Raw genomic sequence first — 21,299 nt, 5'->3', positions numbered from 1 at the left:
ACCGTTTCTGGACCTGCCTTACATAATTATTTCATATTTGCTATCTTCACCTCCACGGGGGAAAATATTATCTGCAATAATCGTTGTCATCATCGTGATTCTCTTCGTGGTCTGTTGGCTCCAAATGCCTAATTTAGTTGTAAAGCAGCTTCATTTATTTTGCCTATTCATTTTTCTTCCTATCATATATCTAAATACAAATCTTCATTTTATAACTGACAGCTTATTACCTCTGAGCACATGCTGATAAATTTAATTCCAATGAGTTAGCTTCCATTTTCGGATCCCATTATCCACTAATGTGGCAGCAGCATATGTGGGAGGAGAAAACTTACAGGACAAGAACTCAGAATTGATATTTGTATCATTATAATAATAATAAAAATAATAATGATAATAAAAATAATAATAATAATTATTATTATTATTATTATTATTATTCGTTTTTGTTGTTATTGTTGTATTATAATTATATTGTACTTTTTACATTATGATTAAAATAATTAAAAAGTAAAACTGAAGGATTGCCATAAAAAGCTGTACAAATTAAAATGTTAACACTGTGTAACACTGAGAGTGTGAAGTATGTGCAATTTTTTTTTTTTTTTTTGGACCTCAGTGTATTCAAGAATATTCTGTCTTTAATAAACATATACTTTCTAATAGAGCAACCTTCTGCCTCATTGGGGCTATTTTGGTGAAGCAAGTAAGTAAGTAAACAATTATTATTAGCTTTGATCTTGGCCTGAATAGCACTCAATTAACAATGTGGCTAATGAGCCCATTAAGGATGAAAGTGTTCTCAACAGGTATGAGAGGATACTGCTGTTTTTGGAGTCTCAGTTCTCAGCGCTGAATGCTGCATGAATAACGGTGCTCTTTCTCAATCGCTTCAAAGGCCAAAGCTCTACAGCTCAGAGAGCAGAGTTAAATAAAGGTTTGTTTGCAAAAGGGGGGAAAAAAGAACTGGTAAATATTTAATATGCATTTTAGAGCAGAAAATACAGTAGAAGAGCAAGTTTCCTGCTATGCAGAAATAAATCCCCTACTCCCCTGTTTAGATTTGAAAGTAAAAATTAAATGCTCTCTTTATTCCTCCCACAGTTTAAAGAAGAAAATAATTATTTGGTGGAAATTTTTAGTTAAATTTACTTCAGTTTTTATGAAAGTAAATAATAATTTCCCTTTGTCTAATAGAAATCATGCTGCAGTGCAAATAAGGCTTATCTGTTGCAATGAAAGCACAGTTAAAGAAAGAGGGGCTCTGAGCCTTTTTGCAGCACCAGCATTTGCTCTCAAGGACTTCCCACTGATATGGAGCAAAACCCTCATGTGTGGATTATTTCTCCACTATTTGCTGCTGGATTCCAGAGATTCTCGTTAACTAGCAACATCACATGTCTCATGTTAACTATCTTATACACACCAAAGTTTTGTTTTTTTTTCCACTTCACACAAGAATATAAAGAAAAGAAAGTTGTTCTTTTAAAAAAAAAAAAAAAACAACATTTCACATTGGTATTAACAAAAATGCAAAGAAAAGAAAAATCTTCCCTATTGAGCAACCATTGTATGTGTTATAACTCTTTATTCTCTGGTGTTGAACACAAACTATTTCAATCAGCTTTATTTGTGTGCAGGTGGAAAAACTAAAAGGAAAAAGTGAATAATGAAGGGGAAAAATTGTATGTAAAAACAGTCAGTTTGCACCAAAAATAACAGTAAATAAATGTATGATCTGACTGTGTTGAATGAGTCTATCCATTTTTAAAAACCTGCTTGTCTGCAGAAGTTTGAGAATGTTATCAGTAGTTTCAGCTCAAGAATACCTCGCGGTGTTCTGAGTGTAAATCCGTCTAAAGCTGCCAGCACTGACATACACAGCATATGCTAAATACAGATAAGAGTATTTTTAATAGATCGGCAAAAAGTCTCCCCGCATAGCTCAATGGATGTGCTTTGAATGTAGTAGATAAGTTGGCTTAAGCTGAATGCTGTATCCCAATGCAACATTGTGCTACTGGGTGAGCCCATCACAAACTAGCCTTCCAGTAAAGACCACTTCCAGGGGAGGGATTATAGAAAAGCCTTCGAGATCAGCTTCATGTCTTACTAGAGTTTCTGATTATTAATAGTGTTATGCGACAGGGGGAAAAAAGGCATTTATTTACCTACAATGTCAAGTTAAAAGAAGGAAGAAAGGTGAACGGGATATATAAGTTTTCATGAATTTTATTTTAACATTTTCTCTAACCCACCAAACATCCAATTATAATTTTTAATTGTATTAAAACTTTATTTAAATTTAAGCAGCAGTAGAATATCTTCTTTTTTTATTTCAATACAACATGAAGTGTTGCTCTGTGAAGTAATCAATATCTTTGAATGGAGAAGAAAAAGACCACTGTTGGTCTATTTATATGGTTGTGATCATGATTATCATGATTATTATTATTTTTGTTCGTTTTTATTTCTCTTGTTCATTTATATGTATTTTGTTCATCTTTATACAGATGTGGAGACAAAGTGCTCAGATTTCTACACATTTATTTCTGTCTTCAACCCAAAATGTTTCTTTTTCATAATTTTAAATGTGGGAAAAGAATTATGTCAACTCCAGTATATAGATAGATAGATAGATAGATAGATAGATAGATAGATAGATAGATAGATAGATAGATAGATAGATAGATAGATAGATAGATAGATAGATAGATAGATAGATAGATAGATAGATAGATAGATAGATAGATAGATGGACGGATGGTGGACTGGCTTTGTTTCTTTTAGCTCTCCTCAGGTCATCTGATTATGTGGCTGAAGAAATGAGAGGGGCAGATAAGCCTCTTTTATGCTTTCAAGCCACTTAAAGAGCTGAAGCACCGGCTTCTGATGCTGCACCGCGAGGGGCAAAAACAAGTCATTTGGGTACAACAAAATTGCTTCTCTCTAAAATGTGTTCATTCAACACCCCCCCCCCACCCCCCCCCCCCCCACACACACACACACACACACACACACACACACACACACACACACACACTTACACACACAGCTCCCTGCTTCAGTCGTTCTCTTTAACTGTGTTTTGCTTTTAAATTGCACTTTGTTTTCACAGGAGTTTTACCCGTTAAAGACGTTAAAATGCATGATATGTTTATTCCAGCTGTTATCCTGGTGTTTCATTTTACTCTCCTATTTTGGTGTTTTGCGCTGCTTTAAGTGTAATCGAATAAATCTTCCTCGTCTCCCTTTTATTATTTCTAAATTATTAACTGCAGAGTAAATCTTTAAATTGTACTTGTCTTGACTTTTTGGCGCAAGGCAAATAAAAAGGAATCTAAAATTGCATCTCATTCGGTAATATGGAAATGTCCTCTGTTCCTACTACATGTCATGAGGGCATCTCTTTCCTGCCTTCTTAATAAGGCAGTTCTGCAGGCCTCTACTGTGATATATTTCCTCAATAATGCAATTCCAAAGGCAGTCTGGCCTTTTGACCAGCACTGAGAATGTGGAAAGCAGCATGCCGCCTCTGCTAACTAGACTTACTCTCTAATATTAGATACCTGTCCCCTGGCTTTTCACAGGGGGGCTTAGCAGTTGATATTTTCATTTGGTATTGCCAAGATGCGACACCCCCGCTTTAATCTTGTGTTTGACGTTAAGCGCTCTGTTCATGAAGAGTCTCAGTGAACTCCAACCTTAGGGTGCCGCTGTCATACAAAAAAAATGATGTGGTGGGAGAGTGAAGCTGCTCGGCGTATCCTTGACCTCTCCCGTTGGCCTGCCAAAGTCTTCCCCCTGCCCTTCTTAATCAGGAGGGACCCTCCGTTTCAGAGTGGAAGATTGTAAATTCTCTGCATCCAGCTGTGCCTTTTGTACCAACTTGCACAGATGCCTACAGCTCAAACCAGATGGAGAAGAAGAAAAAATAAAAGCGGCAGAAATTTAGCAATGGTGAATAAAGAAAACTACAGATTGAAAGAAGAGAAAATGTTTGTAAAAAAGTGCAATGAGAAAATAAAAAAATATATATTGTGTTTGTCACTGATGAAACTCCAAGAGTGATTCAATTCTGTCTTTATCCAGTATTGTTGAGATTTTTTAGCCTTTGAATGAAAGAAAGACACCACCGCATCTCCAGGTGTTAACCTGAGTATCAGAAAACAAGTCCAGGCAAAGCAGGAGTGGATTAATGAATTTCTCAGGATGAGTAACTACCCCTTCGCTCTGCGCACCGCTTCCGTGTTAGTATTTATGGAGATGCTGAGGAAAAACAAGTCACTTCTCTGCAATCGTTAAGGCACATTTCCCTACTGATTGTTGTGTGAAATCAATTGCTCCTTATAGCATCCATGTCAGTCTATTACCGCACTGGCCGGTAATGACAGGCTGTTCTCCACAAGATTATAGAGCATTGTCACAAAGCAACAAAGACCTGCTTCCCTGTGTCAGAACTGGTCTGTGATCTCTGAAAATAGCATCATTTTTGCTCTGAGCGTAAACAGAAAACAGAAAAGCAACACTGATGGAGGAGAATTGGGATCATTTTATGTTAGCAATTGTCATTGTGATTTGAAATACAGCATAAAAACCCTTTACTTACACAAATATTGTCTTTGCTATAATGTGACAGAAACAATTAGTGTCGTTTATCGTGGTGAATTTATGCTCCCCAATGTAAACATATTTGAACTCCTCATAACCACTGGGGTCCCCCCCCCCCCTCAAAATACCCCTCTGAGTAACTGTCTTTTTTTGTGTGTGTGTCATGCGAGTACCCTGCTGCTCTGCTGCTGCCAAGCTGACTGGCATCCAAACCACAAAGTGCCAGCAGCATTGCGACTCATTTAGTTTGTGGCCCAGAGATGCAGAGCACAGCCCTGTCCCTGATTACACATGATCAAAGATGAGTTCCTTAACAATTTGATTCATTTTCAGAGCTTGAATAAGATCGACACACTGCAGTGTTTCCTCTGAAATGACTAATTGAAAAGACTTTTGGGCGTTTGGTAGGTTTAATGCAACAGTTGCCATTTCCCTCAGGTTGACCTCAATCATTGGAGTAGGACTACAGTATGTGCTGCATTTAATTACCTACAGTGAATTTGATTACTGGGAAATATGGAGCATATCAAGTGATTCCCTGCCCTAAGAAATATTGTTCGGTATAGTTGGAAATGGATGACATGAGAACTTCAGTCAAGACAAAAGGCAGCGGCTAATGAGACTGGTTAGTGATTCAAATTTATGGAAATTTTATTAATTACGGACACCTATCTTTTATCGGTAGCATTTGCTGGTGAAGTAATTAAAACCAACAATGGCAGTCCCCGCAGTGGAGAAAGCAAACAAGATCAAAGAAAGCGTTGCAGTCAGGAAAAAGTCCCATACATCCTGAACTGGGCCTGGCCGCGGGCAAGGCGGCCTCATTAAAGACAGACCTCAGTGATCACAAATTAACCTCCTTTGTTTTGCTTCTGATTTGAAACTCGCATAACAACACTTCTCCTCTGACTCCTCAGTGATTAAAGTTTGCGCTGGAGGTGCACAAGACACATCACAAGCGCTGCCTTTGTGGCACGGAGGGAGCACCTTTGATGGGCTGAATGGGAAGGAACGTTGACCCATGCGTGCGTGTCCTTGGTGCATCTGAAATCATGCAGTGCTTGAAAGACTTTGCAGCTTTCAGACTTGAATGCGCTCATGTTACCTCTTTTTTTTTAATGTAGCAAAAGAATACGGGAACAGGAAAGTATGAGTGAAGAAGCAGGTGTTCACATAGTCAGAACATGTCAAGAACTCCATTAGCCTTCCAAGATATAAAACTAAAAGCATCTAAAAATGAATTGAAAATATCAGATAATACTCCTAGTTCCTAGTAGTGGCAATTTGTATTTATTTTTTTCATAAAGTTAACAGCATCACATTATCTTTACTGTAACTGTTGCATGCTTTTATCTTGAACATTTAATGTCATAATGGCCATCCTCGCGCCATATTTTTTTTTTACACGCTTAACAGGAAGCACGATCTCACCATGTCCAACTCAGCCACTAACAGAGATATTAAAGTTGTTTTATAACTCAGAGTCTGAAGCGTAGATTAACTTAAAGTGCAGGAGCTGATTACAAAATCTCATCACTGACAAAAAAACCATTAGGTGACCTTCTACACAGACAACAAATGGATGGCCAGTCTCAACTTTTATTATGTGCAGTGGAGGTCATATTTAAAATGAGAGATTAGCCGCTCATCACAATATTGGTGGATTATCAACTACCCTCAATGAAAGCAAGCTCTGGCTGTGGGTCGATAAGAGTTTGACTGCATTTCGAATTAATTTTCTTGAGCTTAGAGAGCGGGTCTCCTATCTTGTTATTGATCAAAGCGTTAATCCATAACCAAGCTCATCCTCTCCCTGCGGAATGAGCAGGAAAATATAAAACCATCACTGTGGGGGACTCTTGACTCTGTTTAAAAACTGGAACTGACTTATTAAGGGGCGTACGCTTCATTATTTAAGAATTTGTTCCCAGACTTTTGTTTCACTTGTCAGTTAATTGTATCTTGATCTGCTGACGTTTAGTGTCCTCTATCTTTTTTTTTTCTTTTCTTTTCTTTTTAACAATTTTGGCCCAACATTTATTCAGTTCTGTATTCCTTTGGTGTGGGCTATGTTTACATGATGATAGATTGATTTCCCAGACAGCAGGAACCCTTCACACCTCAGCTGCTTTCTCTGTTTGTCTTTTCCAACAGAGGGACCTCCACTGTGGATGAAATTTAGCCCCGACCTCTGACATTTGAGTTCAGCGTTTGTCTCCAGTCCAGTGACCACAAACAACTCCTGGATTGCTGTAAATGTCAGTGCAGCGGTGTCCCCACCCTCTCCCCTGTGAACCACAGAGCGTCACTCAACCTGCACTAACAGGACACTTTCGTGAGGGCTCCATTATCGGTTATGCTGCGTTTGATAACTCAGGTTCCCTCTTTATGATGTCTCTATAACCTGTGCAGCTTTGATCAAACGGCAGAAAGGAGTCTATTTTTTTTTTTAACTTTGTTTCATTCAGCTCCATGTGATTCAGCAGAGGAAGTTATTAATTACACTTAATTAAAAGACTAAAAGAGGTTTTAGATGCAGAGCTTGAAAAATAACAAGTCCTGTGTAGCACCAGCAGTATCCTGCAGCTTCTGTCGTAAGCCTTGGCTATAATAGACTGTAATTCATGTTCTGAAGACACTGGTTGTAATGCATCCCATTTTGAAGCACTTTGTCCTGCCCTTCCCCCACCCATAAACACACACATTCCCTGTCTCTCCTCCCTGGGCCTCCTGAGGTTGGTGTCTCTGCGTTAGGACTCTATTGTTGCCTACTGCTGGATAATGCCCTTATTAATTGTACCTCTTTGTAAGGTGTCAGCTGTAGCCTCAGATTGAGATGGATGGATCTCTGGAGTCTGCTCCCTGGCCCTCCACAGACGCACTATCTCTGCTCAGCACACAGATGCAACAGCGAGTGCTGCCGCCGTGCTACCACTAAAAGCTGAGATAAAACAGCCATTTTAATTATTCCGAAAAAAAAAAAAAATGAGAAAGCTCTCTAAACAAAAAACCCTGTTTCTCTCGTTGCTAAGGTGAGCGGGCATCTGCTCTTTTTTTTTTTTTTTTTGCAGTTATCAGACTTTCTGAATGTAGAATTTATACCATAGATGAAATATCTTTCTTTTCTTTTTTTTTTTTTTGATCATTTCAGTGTGTTGCCTAAATACTGGATAATTAGGTGGACTGAAGCTTCCATGAGATCAACTGCATTGGCTTCAAATCTTCTCCTTCTCATTAAAGAAAACAGAGTCAATTTAATTAATGCATATTAATCCCCACTGATGCTCATTTTAGCGTTTACCATTCCTACAAATCTTCCAAATGAGACTTCAGTTTAAATATTTGCAAAAGTATTTTTCATCATCTGTATTTTTTAATTAGATTGCAGGTGAGTTATCAGCTGTGTTAGATTGTAACCAATAATGATTTCCAATAATTCTGCTGACAACGCTGATGAAAAAGGTGCAGAATCAAACCTTTGCTGTTAAAAGGGACCCCTTTCCTTCATACTGTTCAGAATAAAGTGTTTTCATCTGATTTAAATGTTGTATAATGTAGATCTTTATTTCTTCTATAGCTTTTGCACATTTTATTGCAAATATTCAGTTTAAAAGCAACAAAAAAACAACAACCCCACTTTGATATCAGAATTAGTATCAGTTATAGGGAAGTATGCATTGGAATCGGATCAGAATTCGGTAAAAAAAAAAGTGAACCCACACATCTCCATACATGTAACACCAACTAAATAAATGCAAAAAAGAAAATTTTTTGTTCTTCTATAATTTGAAAAAATTATTTGATCGAGAAAGAAAAAAAAAAACTTTTCTTCAAAATGGGATTTTCAAAACTTTTATTTCAAAGTGAAAACCTAAATATTGTGATGCCACGATCGCTTTCATTTGGTCCATATTTCCTCTATCTTCCTTCAGCCCACAGTGGCTTTGTGAGCGTCAGCTTCAGCAGAACCAGCCATCACCTGTTGATGAACTTGGAATAATAGCCTTGTCTTTAGGCTCCCGCAGCACGCGCTGCAATAATTTACCACTACAACAGAAACATGCCACATTAAGGATCCTACAAGAGCTTCTTAGATGATGAAAGAGTTTATAATTTGTACTTAAAACTATTTAAGTGCTTTCACTCAGTTTCTCATTGAACATAATTTCTCCGAAATCCCCTCATCATCTTAATATGGTGAATAGCCTAAATAGATTAGAGTTTGACATCTTCCTTATGGGTGCCTCACATACCTCCAGTCAACCTGCTGTTATGTCATCCTCCTCCTCTTATTCTTTGTTGATGCTTCTGATTTGATTGTGGAAAAATCCATTTCATAACATAAATTAAAGTTGGAAAATGGATTCGTTTTATATTGTAAAATGTTGTCAGATTGTTTTCATCGCGTCCACGTTTTTTAAGAAGTTAAATAAAAAATGTTGGATCAACAGAATGCACTAATCTTTTTTGGTGCCGCCTAATTAAGAGATTCCTTGACACAGTTGTAATTCTTGTGAAGCTGTGTATCCACAATTTGTGTTGGGAAAACTGTGTGGTGGCTGCTGAGGCGGGGAGGCTGACGGAGGAGATAGACGGATGAAGACGGGGGGGAGAGAAAAAGAGAAGAAAAAAAAAGCACTGAGCAGAAAATGGAGATCCATTCCCTTCAGATCCCATTTAGAAAGGCCCTGCACATTTTTAAAGTGTCAATTGTTTTTGGCTCTTGAAGTGTAGATAGTATGTTTGAATTCCAGTATTAACTGTAGTGCCTGCTGAGTTAAATTATGGTCCCTGGGCTGTGGGGTGGGAGTAATCAATAAGAATACACGAGGCAGTGTGTAATGTGTCTGCTCCTAGCAGCAGGAACACCGTCCCCCTTACCCTGTCCCCCAGCAGGTTAGATAAATATGATACTGAAACAGGGCACACTGGATTATATGATATCAATGTAGAATCAGGGAAGTGCTATTACACTTCCCTAGCCCACTGTGAGTACTATTGACAAGGTTGGCTTTGAACGCGGTAGTGTATTGCTCACTCTCCCTCTCTCTGGTTCTTTTCTTTTTCTCTTTCTTTCTGCATAATGTGAAGAACCCCAGGAGGATGGGATCTATATTTCACTTAGCTTTGATTAAAATGGTTATTTTATGTCTGTACCTTGAAGTTTAGTTTATTGGTTTCCCATGTTAATCACTGACTGGCTTGTTGAGATCATAATTTCTGTTTCTACTTTTTTTTTTCTTTTTTTTTTTATAGAGCCAATAACATAAAATGAATCAATATGTTATTGATTCAGTTTTTAACAATCTTATTCTTCTTTCATGTTGACCTGGTCAAATGTCCAGCCAATTAAGTGATGTGCAGATGTTTTTTTGTTTTTTTCTTTCATGCCTCCTTACCAGTTGCTAGTACAGTAGCCTCATATCACCGGTCTACTATTGATTAACTCTCCCCCTTCGCTGGTAAAAGATCAAAACTGGCATGTCTAAAAGGCCATTATCAGTGTCCACTTCAGATAACCTGCTCCACCCTAATGCAGGTCACAACCCTCCTGCCCTCTCCAGCCATCTCCAACCATCTAAACCCCCCAGCCCACCTCACCCCACGTCCTCCTGCAGGCATCATTATCATTCTTGTGTTAAATGACACACAGGTCAAGAAAACTGCACGTGTCACATGTGAATAATCCGTGGTCCTGCAAGACGCCACCTGCAAAATGGCGTTCTTCAGGGCTAAAGGACAAATATTTAAAATGGTTCAAATTGCATTTTCTGTCATTTTTTTCCCCCATTGGATCATTTCATTTAAAAAAAAAAAAGATCTTCAATATCAACTCTAAAAGTACATTATTTTTGGAAATAAGATAAATATTTTTTTTTATTATTGAAAAAAATTCAAGTGCATTATTTCGACTGCTTCAAGAGATTCCTTCTGGATTTATATTCTTAAAAGAACACTCTTCATTCTAAGAGGAATGTAAATATTAAAGCATTTTTAGGCCAGTTATTAGTGGCCCTGCAGTTGCTTTCACATGAAAGATTTGGTACAAGCTCATTTGCATGTAATGTCAGAGTGGAGCTCCTGATGGAAGGTGTGCAGCATCTCTGTCTCTTAGCAACATTCTTCCTCTTGTTGTGTGTGTGTGTTGAATTGACTGCTGCTTGGCACTCCTCTTTAAGCAGAAAAATTCATAATGAAAAGCCACCCCAGGTCCTGCATCTATCGCTGAGGCTGACACTCTTCACTCCCCTCTTGGGCTGCACTACTTTTACTCTGACATTCATAAATCGCCACATTGTTAAATGACACAACAGAGAGGGATGTCAGCGCTGCGCTTGCTCCGGATTTCAGTAACTTTGGTTTGAGTGGAGGCATAAACATGTTTCATGAAGAATGGTACCAAGATTAGAGGCAAATTAGCAGATAATTAGAGACACCTGCAAAACAAAGGGGAGGATGGAGAGTTGGTAGGGTGGAAAGGGACAAAAGAACACCTCCATCTATTTATTGGTGAGGATGGTATTTAAAAAGAGGGGAAAATGACTTTTGTCCTCTTCCATGGTGGCCGGATCTTATGCTGCCAAGAGATGTTAATAGAGGGTCAAATTTTGGACAATAGTATCCATCATTACTTTCACCACTGCCTCTATCCTTCAAGCTGAATGCCTTGTCTAGTTAAAAGAAGAGATGTACTCCAAATTACTGTTTTTGGCAACGGCAGCCAGCCATAAACTATGCTTTAATTACCCCTCTGATGATGATTTCTATCATCCTGGCCACTTTGGTCACACACGGTCTTTGCCCAGCCCATTTAAACTTCCCGTGCGGGGTCAGATCTATACATATCTATCGCCCACTCCCTTCACATCCTCCTTTCTTTCTCTCTTTTTTTTCTCTCTTGCACTTCAACACCATCCAAGTCATGGCAGGTGCTGGGCGGACATTAAACCTGCTGTTTTCTGTATCCAAGCGCGCCGTGTTTCACGACTCATTTCCAGGCGGAATGTGGATGTCCGCCTGAGGAAACGTCTCTGCGCGCCGGGACCGTTTCAGCTCGCGCTGCTGCACCAACACACGCAGACCCTGTAACTGCCTCCCAGCTCAGTGTAACAACAAAAACAACAACAATAATAATAATAATAATACATTATTATTATTTTCAATAATAGTTTATTATTTTATTATAATTTTTGCTATTATTATTGTTATTATTTAACAATAATAATAGCAATAATTAATGTATTAGTAGTATTAGTAGACTATTATTAGTATCATCATCATTGGTTAAATATCATCAGTTAATATAGTTTTTAAATAATTTTTTCGATTAATTATGTTTTTCTCCCTTTCTTTTTAAATAAGTAAATTTTGTCATATGGTTTACCAGGATGATATTTAAAGCCATGTGTCCGATCTTATCTTACTTCAAATAAGAAGGCAAATTCTGGGATAAATTGAGAAAACGCATCTGTACAATAAATCATATTTTCATCCTTCCATGTGGCTCTTTTTTTTTTTTTTTTTTTTTTTGTATTTTATTGCTAATTTGAATGGATTTTGTTTGGCGTTTTTCCACGGGCGGTCGGATGCCACGCAGGACAACCTCTTGCTCGGCAGCAGAAAGCAGCATCCCCGTCCTGCTCCTATTTTTATTTTTTTTTTCTTCTCCTTTCTTCCCCCCCACCCCGCTGCCAGAGGTCGCGCGGCTCCGTGGCTCGGCTTTAGTTACTTCAGCATAACCAGACGACTAATTGTCACCCTTTAATTGTCACTGTGTGCGCCCTCTTAAACCCGCTATGCAAAAACGTCCATGCGCTGGTGTGAATGACATCTCCGCGTATCGACCGACGCACGAACGCGTGAGAGACACAGAGGGATATCACCTGCTCTATCTGTCCATCACGGGATCATGAACACACCAAGTAGGTCTAATTTCTGCGACATTCAGCCGGGATGTGTCTAAATTGGGACTGAGATCAGAGGCGGTGATTGTCTATTGGTTTAGATTGGGTTGCTCACAGCAATTCTGAGAACTTTTTATTGCAATCTACAGATTGCAATGATGGAGAGCCCTCGATGTGGCAGCACTGATTACTCCAGTCTCTCCCCGTCTACCTTTCATCTCAGGTATTTATTCGTTCTGCGCGAGGAACCTAAATAGCTCCGGCCTCCATACGTGTTCGTCTCCGTCCCTACAGGGGCGGACTCTCCATTCCTGACGGCGAGATTAACAATCTGGCGCTCCCGTTTCATCCATTTATTTATTCTCTCACTGCTTTAGAGGGCGAGCAACATTCTCTCCATTTTAATCTTAAATTTACTTTCACACTTGTACTTTTTGTTAGATGCATCGTGTAGTTTTTTTTTTTTTTTTTTTTTTTTTTTTAGGGGGGGGGCGGGGTGGGGGGTGACTTTACTACATATCCTTATGAAAAGTTCTGTTCAAGAAATAGGACACATAAAAAGCAGAAAGACAGCAAAATAAAACACCCTCAAACACTGCTTTGATGTAGATGTGTTTCTGTATTAAAAAACTCCTATATCCTCCCATATAAGACTATTTGATTGTGCGTGCATAACACAGATGTGTGCATAGAATTGCATTGTAATTGGCTGAAGTTCTTTTTAAAAACTAATACTTTATGAAATATGAGTAAAGAAAAGATCTATAGTCGTATAACAAAAAGATAAAGTAGCTAGTAGAATTGCTCTGTTTATTCTGTGATATTATGTACTTGATCACAAATTATCACAACATTTTGTGAAGTGACTTTTTTATGTGAAATATTTCCCTTTTAGTGCCACATGAATATTTGATCTTATATTAGTTTGATAGTAGCCAACACATTCACACTGAAACAGTCTATTTGTGTTGTAAGTGTCTAATGTGGAAATGTTTTATTTAAGAAAAAAAAAAGCAGCTCATTGTTGCAGAAAATTAAAAACTCTCATCTCTAAGTAAATATACTGTATAAATGTAAGCGATGAGGTGAAAAGTATTGGGAATACTACGGTTAAGTAGTTCTTGTAACTGAGTAAATAAATGCAACCTCCGTCCCTGTGTGTGACATTAAAGCGGAGTCCTCTCTGCAGGTTGTGATCACTGTCAGCGTGTGACGTCCAGCATGTTCTTGTGAGAGGCAGCTCTTTGACATATGGAGATGCTTCCTCCCACAGCCACACCTGACTGGCTCTCCTGTCTGCACAGATGATATCACACAGCTAACTGCCACGAGATTCCCCAAAGGCCCACCTTTTCAGTGAAACATGTCATCTGGCCGTGTCACCAGGCAAAACCCAAATATTGTGTGTTGTTGGCAAAGAGAGGTCAGACGACTTGCAAGCCGGCTAGTTCGGGCTGTGTTCTCTAATTAAGTATTCATGAAACAGCAGTGGGTGGAAGGTATAGGTTTACATGACACTGGCTGTTGCCGACCGCACCAACCCCCTCCGGCAGACAGCCGATCATTTCTAGTGTACTTCCAGCAATGATATCAAAAAAGGGTTTTTGGTCAAGCCAAAGAGAGGTCACTCTAATAATACCCAAGGTCAGTGGTGGGAGCCAGCGTGTCTCCCAGTCATTATTCATTTGTTCACAGAGTTAATGACAGTTGCGGGGGGAATTTGGAGCCAGGAGCCATGTGATGTCACCAACACATGCCAAGGGATTATGAGGGCAGGCAGGGGACAAGAAGTGAGGATTATACAGAAACGACAAGAACCTTTACGGCTCCGCCACCCAACTCTGTACGTTTGTTTCTGGAGTTATGACAAATGTGTGAAGAAACGGCTGAATGATTACTCCTGCAAATATGTAAAATAAACAAGCCTTTCTTTGTGACATGCCGAATGTGTGTAGTGCCTTCAGCTTGATGAAGAAAAATGTTTTGAACCAAAACACCATCACAGCCTTTCGGTAAATGACAAAATATTGTGAATGTTTTCATGGTGGGAGGTCATTTCAGCTCCTTTCGATTACTTCCCTTTTACAAATCACACCTTATTAAAGTCACAAGATTATTTGCGGGGAGGCAGTTAAGCACAGTGACAACACTGGAGCCTGTGGCTATTGCACAGAGAGAATGAACAATGAGCACACCTTGCTCAGTCATCAGGCAGCGAGCACACAGGGAACAATGAACCCCTCCCTCCTGTCTAGCACCATGTCTGATAATGACCACATCCACTATGACCGATAGAGCTATTTTTTTTATGACCTACATGAGCATGAATATGATTCAGATAAGCATTTTCAGAAAGAATATAGTCATGTCTCTGCATGTGTGCAGCAATAAAAAAGGATTTTCTTCCTGTTTGGTTTGTTTTGTGAACAATCCACGAAGGGAATAGATGCAGTTTTACCCCACTTTTGCTTAAAAAAAAAAGAATCACACTCTTTGGTGCAAAATATCTTTTTAATCTGACATTTGCAGAACAATTAATCTGAAAATTAAACACATTTCGACAAATTACACCGCAGACATCTACCAACGTGACCTCTGTCTCAGCGACTAACATGTTGATACTGTAGATTCCCTCTTTTGGCATAAGGTCAGAGAATAAATATGAACTGCGTTTTGCATTACTTTCAGATGAGTGAAGCTGTCAGACCAATAATATGAGCTTTCAGTCCTACTTTCTGCCACTTATTCCCCATTCTAGGACCACGGGGTCATGTGAAAATTGAAAGTGACAGTCAAACCGGCATGTTGAGCAGGCTGATTGGACTAAGCTGTCATGGCCCAGATCAGAGCTCTTCAACACCAGGCCAATCAGAGGTCTCTCTGTTGAAACCCCTGGATCCAAATGCGGGGCAGTCTAAAGGGAGGGGGGTGGATGTGGGGGGGAGGACAAGTTGGAAAAAAAGATGGGATTGGGATTGTACCATCTACAGGCCACATAACTAGAAAATCATAAGAGAGACAAGTGGATCGAGCCCCAAATGAACCAGAAACGTAATTAATTAGAAGGACAAAGTTTTATCAGTTCCAAAACAAAAACTTTTCTGTCAGGCTGCATCCAGCTCCCATTCCCAGCTTCAGATGAATGAAGGCCAGCAGTTTCCCTTTGTGTTTGTTTGAATGGAAATGTTTGTATCACCTGTTTTGTGGATGATTTAATGAGCTCATGTTGCTGTCACATGAAAGAATCTTTACTTTATCGAAACCTTTGCCTGTCAATTTATATTAAGTTCCATAATGCAGCTCTGGATGAAGCCCCGCCAGAGCAATGAACTCACCATCATCCATTCTGATGATAATAAATCACGTCATTATCAATTTTACTGCAGGGAAGAAATATTTGCGTCAGGTGGAAGAATAACTTATGATCCTTTTATGTCCTGCTGAGAACCCTTGAAAATAATAATACACCACAGCAGAAGCACACGAACAACTGAAACGCACCGAGTGTTATAAATCTGATGGGATTTGCATATTTTGCCTCCCTCACAAGGAGCAGGCGAAAGAAATCACATGGCATATGAAAAAGAAGCGGTTACAAAACACATCCAGGAGTTTAGGGTTCAAATTAAGACAGACGTGGATCTGCAGCGCTTGCTCGTGATTAAAAGTTTGCGTGTTTCAAAGTGAAAGCTTCATCAAGAACAGTTTTGTGTTTGGAAGACTCAAAGTCAAGAAGATTATCAATCAAATAATCATTCATAATGTGCTTATTTGAACTTTTAGTCCACGTCTCCTTTGTTGCAGCACTTTCTCTTTGGTTCACGTCCCTCTTTTGTCATCTTTAAGCAGATTCTGTCATCGAAAATGTCTCACAGCGGTAAAACACGCAGCAAATGGGCTGTCTGGTGATGTTACTCCTTGCTAAGGGAGCAATGTCACTCCGTTTAAGAATACAAGTGTCAAATTTTGTCATTCCTACTATAAAGAGAATTTTGGTGGGTTTGGTGTGTGTTGAAATTTGTTTAATGATGTAAAGGCTTTTGCCGTCAACCCATACATGCTGTCACGTGTCCTAAAAACTATAGTCCTGGTTAAGAGGCCAACAATAAAAGTGTAAAAACACAATAAATATGAAAAAAAAATCGCGAGAATGACATTTAAAACAACACTATAAAAAGTGAAACAATTACAAATGTGCAAGCCCATGAGTTGTGGTGTCCTGGGAGGAGTTCGTGCCCAATCAGAGAATTAAGATTCTGTTTTATATCATCAGAAGTTTGCAGAAAACCTTAAAATGCTAAATTAATACTACAACTTTACCTGATTAATTTAATCACTTTTATTAACAGTATTACGAAGTAATTATAAAAGAAAAAAAAACGAATTGAGACGAAAAATAGAATAGTTAAAACTTTCCAAATGTCGAGCCAAAAATGAAAGTCTTGTGTCACACAGATGTTGTGTGAAATTGGTAATGATAGTTAATTATTCATCAGTAAAGTATGTTTCTGTGTTAAAGTGTGCATTTATAGAACAGCTGGCGTCGTTGGTTTACGTCCCGGGATGTAACTGGGAAGTGACGGGACTCAACCCTTTCCTGCAGCTGCATGGCCCGGTCTTTTGTGTGCATGCATGAGGGAAAATAGTGTGTGGATCCTTTTTTTTTTTATCAGTAACATTTTCCACTCATTTTCATTTTTTTCTTTTTTATAATTCTATTTGCTGTATACCAGTCCTCTGGTTTGACTGCTTTGATGCCAGACTTCCTTTGGCTGTTATTTAGAAACATGTTTGTCCCCTGTAGTTTTCTCCATGGCATCACAAATCAGCAAACCCTGGTTTCCAGCATTTTGATAACTTACCTTTCTTTTCTAACCTCCTTTTTTCAGCCGCTCTGCAACTTCATTGATATGCTCAGCTGTCCACGCAGCCACTCGGTGCCCGTGGAGTCATCTTGAATCTTCTGCAAACATGTGATGTCTGATGCCTCGAAAGCGAACCCGCAAAATATCAACCTGACTGCAGAGACACGGATCCTGTTCGGCTCCGGCTTCAGAAAATGGTCAGGTGTAATGCCAAATATGGTGAATTAAGTCTTGAAAACAATTAGTAATAAACATCATCGCACTTTTGAAATTGTTTTTTTTTATTTTTTCTCGTGTCTAAGCATGTCCAGAAATGGTTCCCTAATGTTGCGTTCAGAAACGGATCTCCACATTTTGACTTTAAAACTCTTTTATCAGCAAAAAGCAGAGACACTTCAGATTTCACAGTTGTTTTACTCCTCTGTCGACACGGACATCAAATTAGAAGCGAGTGCATAGCAGGTTTTGTACATGAAACTCCTTTTACCACCCCCAGACATTAGAGAGACTGTTGCTTCAGGTACGAGGTACACTTTTTTTTTTTATTCTTTTGCTGCCCGAACAAAATACTCGGGTTCTCCTTTTCCCTCTAAAGGATCAAGTAATGAAAAGACCTCTCTCCTGCTTTCCGAAAAAAAGGGAAAAAAAACACTCCCCGTGTCTATCCGAACATCAAAATTCTCCAACCCATGTTCTACTTTTTCTCTTTTTTTCCTGATTCCACTGATCTGAGCTTGAAATGCGAAGACAGCAGAGCACTAAGCCTTCAAACGTGTGATTTTTTTCAAAAGATCTCTAGAAGCAATCTCTACCTGGCTGACCCCTGACAGCTGCAGATCTCTTTATTTCTCTCTCTGCTGGCACTTCATTTGGTAGAAAAGCTCTGAGATTCACACCTCTGTCAGGCAGCACAAGTGTTTATTATGTGCATACACACAGAAAATCCAGTGCACCGCACATCTCAAATGCACAAGGTCTGCAGAATTTTGAATACACAACCTGGAAATTAAGGCAAAACACCAATAACACATCTACCCGCCAATTCAATATAGTTTTAGACATTTATTGATTTTTTTTCTCTCCAATATGTTAATAAATATATACATTAGTGTCAAAAGACAACAAAATGAACATGTTAAATTGTAAAAACAACATGCTTGAATACATGATCTGAGCAAATACTGTAGCGGTTAAATTTAAACACACTCATGATGTTAGATCCTAAACATACGCACCACAACAAAATTACCTGAACAATGGGATGTGTTCTTATACGTGCACTTGTCTGGGTTTTATTATGGCAGTTTTTTCGTCGTCATCGGAGTGCAGGGCTCGCTGATGCCTCCCTTGCTGGAAATGAGACCGCAGACTCTATCATTAGATCGGATGGCAAGTCTTTATGCAAAGTGTTTTGCATAATTACATACCAAAGCCAGAATAGCCACCCTCAAATTTTATGGGTCACAAAGCATCAACAATTGCTGCATTATTGTCCACCAAAGTCCAGCCCCACCGATGACAAGGAACGAGAAAAGGGGGGAAAAAAGACCCCTCTGCCTAATCTAATCTTCGGGAGATTGAATTTTCAGTCTAATAAAAAAGTAAAGAAGATTATTCCCGTACTGACAACTTGTTTACATATAGTTGTGAAGTTCAAGGGACTTGCCGAGAATTCAGCGAGCTGCATCACTGAAACCCCCGCGTCACAATACAGGAGCGCGTGAACTGGCTCCATTTAGTCCCTAATTATGGTCCTATATTGAAACAATGTATGTTCATGAAAACTGCCCTTTTTTCAACGGACATTTTATTACATAGTTTGGTGACTTTTAAAACCTTTTATGTTCGTTTTTTTTTCTAGCACTTTAAAATGAAGCAAATGCATGAGTGAACAGGAGAGGACTTGTTAAAATATATAATGATAAAAATGATCAAATCTCCTCAGGAGAAGACTAGGCTGCGTGGCTTTTACGTCAGAGTTTTAGATCCAAAATATACGTATTAAAGCTTAGTTACTGAGCCAAAATTACTTCATTTTGTTATATTTTTGAACCTTTGTTTTGCACAAGATATTCTTAGTAAGCAGGTATTCGGTGGAATATGATTCAATTACATATTTCGATTAATAAAGGTACATTTTAATCAGAAACATAAGTTACAACCGTTATTTTATTTTCATTAGTTAAAAAATACACTGTAGAATAAGAACCAAGCTTAAAATGAGGGAATGTTTCTAAAATTATTATTTTCCATTTCGTTTCCTCGCTCAGTGACCGTGGCTCACAGGCCGCTGCAGTCTCACCTCCAGCCGACAAAAAATATGCAACTCAATAAAAGCATAAGCAGCATTTTCACTAAAGAATTTCAAATTATAGTTTAAATGTTGGTAGAACGGAAATTGTGCGTTTGTGTTGCAGGCAGAAGCAAATCATAATTTTTAACACACAATTTAAAAAAAGAATGGGAAAAAAAGTGGGAGTAAAAAGGTCGCATTTTCTATGTTAAGGAGCAAAATGTTCAATCAATAGAAACATAGGCTAACAATATGTCACGTCGAATTTATAAACACTAAATAATGTGAATAAATAAAATCAAAATATCAGCCAAAACTTGTAGATATTTAAGCTTTCTGTAAACCACAGGCTTTATCTCTACAGGGTTTTTTTTACTATTAATTTTCTAATTAAGGATTATTTTACAGCCAATTAAATAGTATATTTTTAAAATTAAACATCAAGGAAAATATCATGTATTTTCTGCTGGGAAATGTATTCACTTTTGCAGAAATCTTAATAAAATAGCCTTTGTGAAATGTGCAGCTTGTAAAATCTCCCGGCAGTCCCGCATTATTCATTGTATTTTTAAATATTTATTTTTGAAGAACTCCCAATCGAGATATTAGCTAAATAAAAGCGGTAAAAGCCCAGCTAGACATGAAAGGCTTGATATAAAGCAGCAGCACAGCTGAAGCGTCAGCTGTAACGTGCAGAACAGCGCCATCTAGCGGCTGCAGATAACAGTCCTCGACGCAGAGCCTACGGCGTAGGGTACGCGGCGTACGGTGCGCGTCGCCGCGTACCATTACGGCGTAGGCTCTGCGTCGGTGTAACGCGGAACCATAAATCAGCCTTAATTCAACAAAATGATCACAGTCCGACACAGAGGCAACACTGGTTCCTAAAGTGAGGTCCCGGGACGCCACCGGGTCACTGAGGGAGATAAACTTGGAGCCCTCGCAAATCACAGAAATCAGTTCATTTCTCCTGAGGGACGCGATTGGTTTCTGGTTGCACGTTTACATGATGTGTACATTTGTTGACGCCTAAGCGGGTTTTCAAGCTGGTGTCTGGTCATCTGGTGGACATGGAGACAGAAAAGAAGAAGAAGGAGGGGGGGATCTCATCAAGCCGCGGAAAATGTCAGATGTGGGGACCTGTGACAAAATCTTATCGAGCGGGAATCCGGGGGCTGTAAGGTGTATCTGTGCGGGTGTTCTCGACATGAAAAGGATCTGAGAGCTCGTGAATTGAAGGAGAAAGAATCCGAACCGTGTGGGCGAAGTGGAGTTTTTCCAGAAATCCAAAGAATTGTTTCCACACGCAGACAAGATGGAAAGTACGCATACAAATAATACGGTGTTTTGTATTTAATGATCTTACTTCTGTAATTAATATCGCTTTCTTATTTTTCTAAGTAAGAGCTTATCGAGACAAATACAATTTTAATTCAATAAGACGACTGTTTTGTTGGTTACAAGTCCTACAGGTTAAAATGCAAGACTAAAAGTTTGATTTGGAGAAAGGCCTTAATGTTTGTCTTCTCTTCTCCGTGTGAGTCGCACAGGCAAACAGGACTCCATAAATGTAATGTTTGTAGGAAAAAAAACATTAAAAAAAACTCCAAAAACAAACAAAAAAAC

Source organism: Cololabis saira, chromosome 5 (assembly GCF_033807715.1).
Source record: "Cololabis saira isolate AMF1-May2022 chromosome 5, fColSai1.1, whole genome shotgun sequence".
Lineage (NCBI taxonomy): Eukaryota > Metazoa > Chordata > Actinopteri > Beloniformes > Belonidae > Cololabis > Cololabis saira.
The sequence above is the reverse complement of the archived record's forward strand: the minus strand, read 5'-3'. Positions refer to the sequence as shown.